The sequence below is a fragment of the Blennius ocellaris genome (assembly GCF_963422515.1).
Source record: "Blennius ocellaris genome assembly, contig: SCAFFOLD_278, whole genome shotgun sequence".
NCBI lineage: Eukaryota > Metazoa > Chordata > Actinopteri > Blenniiformes > Blenniidae > Blennius > Blennius ocellaris.
Genome location: NW_027661918.1, coordinates 25,001 through 29,612, shown reverse-complemented (window position 1 = coordinate 29,612; position 4,612 = coordinate 25,001). Strand labels below are relative to the sequence as shown.

The window sequence follows — 4,612 nt, the reverse complement described above, 5'->3', positions numbered from 1 at the left end:
CCCGGTCCACCGAGCCCCCGGTCCACCGAGCCCCCGGTCCCCCGGTCCACCGAGCCCCCGGTCCACCGAGCCCCCGGTCCCTCGGTCCACCGAGCCCCGGTCCCCCGGGCCACCCACAGCAGTCACACCGAGCACGGAGCCCCGAGCTCGGCCGCAGCGAGCATCGTTACCGGAGCAGCGGGAGGAAGAGGAGGAGGAGGAAGAGCTGCAGTGTTTTGTCTTCCTCTCCCACTTCCTGCACAAACAGGAAACACAGTGACGTCACAGGTGACTATTGATCACGTTCAACAACATGATCAGGTGATCAGCTCACTGTGTCATCTGTCACCATGGTAACCAGCTGGTCATTTCAACCTCCTGGTTAATGTTCCTACTGGTTAATGTTCCTACTGGTTAATGCTCCTACTACTGGTTAATGCTCCCTACTAGTTAATGTTCCTACTGGTTAATGCTCCTACTGGTTAATGTTCCTACTGGTTAATGCTCCTACTACTAGTTAATGTTCCTACTGGTTAATGCTCCTACTACTGGTTAATGCTCCTACTAGTTAATGTTCCTACTGGTTAATGTTCCTACTAGTTATGTTCCTACTGGTTAATGCTCCTACTACTAGTTAATGTTCCTACTGGTTAATGCTCCTACTGGTTAATGTTCCTACTAGTTAATGTTCCTACTGGTTAATGCTCCTACTGGTTAATGTTCCTACTAGTTAATGTTCCTACTGGTTAGTGTTCCTACTACTGGTTAATGTTCCTACTGGTTAATGTTCCTACTGGTTAATGTTCCTACTACTGGTTAATGTTCCTACTGGTTAATGTTCCTACTGGTTAATGTTCCTACTACTGGTTAATGTTCCTACTGGTTAATGTTCCTACTAGTTATGTTCCTACTGGTTAATGTTCCTACTAGTTAATGCTCCTACTGGTTAATGTTCCTACTGGTTAATGTTCCTACTACTGGTTAATGTTCCTACTGGTTAATGTTCCTACTAGTTAATGTTCCTACTGGTTAATGTTCCTACTAGTTAATGCTCCTACTGGTTAATGTTCCTACTGGTTAATGTTCCTACTGGTTAATGCTCCTACTGGTTAATGTTCCTACTAGTTAATGTTCCTACTGGTTAATGCTCCTACTGGTTAATGTTCCTACTAGTTAATGTTCCTACTGGTTAATGTTCCACTAGTTAATGTTTCTACTACTGGTTAATGTTCCTACTACTGGTTAATGCTCCTACTGGTTAACGTTCCTACTAGTTAATGTTCCTACTGGTTAATGTTCCTACTACTGGTTAATGCTCCTACTGGTTAATGTTCCTACTAGTTAATGTTCCTACTGTTAATGCTCCTACTGGTTAATGCTCCTACTGGTTAATGTTCCTACTACTGGTTAATGTTCCCACTAGTTAATGTTTCTACTACTGGTTAATGTTCCTACTGGTTAATGTTCCTACTAGTTAATGTTTCTACTACTGGTTAATGTTCCTACTGGTTAATGTTCCTACTAGTTAATGTTTCTACTACTGGTTAATGTTCCTACTGGTTAATGTTCCTACTAGTTAATGTTCCTACTGGTTAATGCTCCTACTGGTTAATGCTCCTACTGGTTAATGTTCCTACTACTGGTTAATGTTCCCACTAGTTAATGTTTCTACTACTGGTTAATGTTCCTACTGGTTAATGTTCCTACTAGTTAATGTTCCTACTACTGGTTAATGTTCCCACTAGTTAATGTTTCTACTACTGGTTAATGTTCCTACTACTGGTTAATGCTCCTACTGGTTAATGTTCCTACTAGTTAATGTTCCTACTGGTTAATGTTCCTACTGGTTAATGTTCCTACTACTGGTTAATGCTCCTACTGGTTAATGTTCCTACTAGTTAATGTTCCTACTACTGTTAATGCTCCTACTACTGGTTAATGCGCCTACTGGTTAATGTTCCTACTGGTTAATGTTCCCACTAGTTAATGTTTCTACTACTGGTTAATGCTCCTACTACTGGTTAATGCTCCTACTAGTTAATGTTCTTCCTACTAGTTAATGTTCCTACTACTGGTTAATGCTCCTACTAGTTAATGTTCCTACTACTGGTTAATGTTCCTACTGGTTAATGTTCCTACTACTGGTTAATGCTCCTACTAGTTAATGTTCCTACTGGTTAATGTTCCTACTGGTTAATGTTCCTACTACTGGTTAATGGTCCTACTGGTTAATGTTCCTACTGGTTAATGTTCCTACTGGTTAATGCTCCTACTGGTTAATGCTCCTACTAGTTAATGTTCCTACTGGTTAATGCTCCTACTGGTTAATGTTCCTACTGGTTAATGCTCCTACTACTAGTTAATGTTCCTACTGGTTAATGCTCCTACTACTGGTTAATGCTCCTACTAGTTAATGTTCCTACTGGTTAATGTTCCTACTAGTTAATGTTCCTACTGGTTAATGCTCCTACTACTAGTTAATGTTCCTACTGGTTAATGCTCCTACTGGTTAATGTTCCTACTAGTTAATGTTCCTACTGGTTAATGCTCCTACTGGTTAATGTTCCTACTAGTTAATGTTCCTACTGGTTAGTGTTCCTACTACTGGTTAATGTTCCTACTGGTTAATGTTCCTACTGGTTAATGTTCCTACTACTGGTTAATGTTCCTACTGGTTAATGTTCCTACTGGTTAATGTTCCTACTACTGGTTAATGTTCCTACTGGTTAATGTTCCTACTAGTTAATGTTCCTACTGGTTAATGTTCCTACTAGTTAATGCTCCTACTGGTTAATGTTCCTACTGGTTAATGTTCCTACTACTGGTTAATGTTCCTACTGGTTAATGTTCCTACTAGTTAATGTTCCTACTGGTTAATGTTCCTACTAGTTAATGCTCCTACTGGTTAATGTTCCTACTGGTTAATGTTCCTACTGGTTAATGTTCCTACTGGTTAATGCTCCTACTGGTTAATGTTCCTACTAGTTAATGTTCCTACTGGTTAATGCTCCTACTGGTTAATGTTCCTACTAGTTAATGTTCCTACTGGTTAATGTTCCCACTAGTTAATGTTTCTACTACTGGTTAATGTTCCTACTACTGGTTAATGCTCCTACTGGTTAACGTTCCTACTAGTTAATGTTCCTACTGGTTAATGTTCCTACTACTGGTTAATGCTCCTACTGGTTAATGTTCCTACTAGTTAATGTTCCTACTGGTTAATGTTCCTACTACTGGTTAATGCTCCTACTGGTTAATGTTCCTACTAGTTAATGTTCCTACTGGTTAATGCTCCTACTGGTTAATGCTCCTACTGGTTAATGTTCCTACTACTGGTTAATGTTCCCACTAGTTAATGTTTCTACTACTGGTTAATGTTCCTACTGGTTAATGTTCCTACTAGTTAATGTTTCTACTACTGGTTAATGTTCCTACTGGTTAATGTTCCTACTAGTTAATGTTTCTACTACTGGTTAATGTTCCTACTGGTTAATGTTCCTACTAGTTAATGTTCCTACTGGTTAATGCTCCTACTGGTTAATGCTCCTACTGGTTAATGTTCCTACTACTGGTTAATGTTCCCACTAGTTAATGTTTCTACTACTGGTTAATGTTCCTACTGGTTAATGTTCCTACTAGTTAATGTTCCTACTACTGGTTAATGTTCCCACTAGTTAATGTTTCTACTACTGGTTAATGTTCCTACTACTGGTTAATGCTCCTACTGGTTAATGTTCCTACTAGTTAATGTTCCTACTGGTTAATGTTCCTACTGGTTAATGTTCCTACTACTGGTTAATGCTCCTACTGGTTAATGTTCCTACTAGTTAATGTTCCTACTACTGGTTAATGCTCCTACTACTGGTTAATGCGCCTACTGGTTAATGTTCCTACTGGTTAATGTTCCCACTAGTTAATGTTTCTACTACTGGTTAATGCTCCTACTACTGGTTAATGCTCCTACTAGTTAATGTTCTTCCTACTAGTTAATGTTCCTACTACTGGTTAATGCTCCTACTAGTTAATGTTCCTACTACTGGTTAATGTTCCTACTGGTTAATGTTCCTACTACTGGTTAATGCTCCTACTAGTTAATGTTCCTACTGGTTAATGTTCCTACTGGTTAATGTTCCTACTACTGGTTAATGGTCCTACTGGTTAATGCTCCTACTAGTTAATGTTCCTACTGGTTAATGTTCCTACTACTGGTTAATGGTCCTACTGGTTAATGCTCCTACTAGTTAATGTTCCTACTGGTTAATGTTCCTACTAGTTAATGCTCCTACTGGTTAATGCTCCTACTAGTTAATGTTCCTACTACTGGTTAATGGTCCTACTGGTTAATGCTCCTACTAGTTAATGTTCCTACTGGTTAATGTTCCTACTAGTTAATGCTCCTACTGGTTAATGCTCCTACTAGTTAATGTTCCTACTGGTTAATGTTCCTACTAGTTAATGCTCCTACTGGTTAATGCTCCTGATGGTTAAACAGGAATTTGTTCAAAAGGTGAGTTGACGTCAGCAAATAGTTGGTCAACCTGTTAGTTAGTTAGTTACTCAATCAGTAGAAACAGACTCGTACAAGGGTTCATTCAAACCAAATTTCAAACTTTATTTAAAAGCATTCTGGTGC

The 4,612-nt window shown here is 39.3% G+C and overlaps 1 protein-coding gene across 1 annotated transcript in view; it reads right to left on the bottom strand.

Annotated features, from left to right (window-relative positions):
* Nucleotides 1-4,566: 4,566 nt before the first annotated feature.
* The window catches only part of ctsa (cathepsin A), a 13,119-nt gene continuing 13,073 nt past the window's right edge, over nt 4,567-4,612 (bottom strand). Inside the window, exon 14 of the mRNA XM_080522052.1 lies at nt 4,567-4,612. This exon is cut by the window's right edge and continues 371 nt beyond it. The gene's annotated coding sequence lies outside the window, so the exon portion shown is untranslated.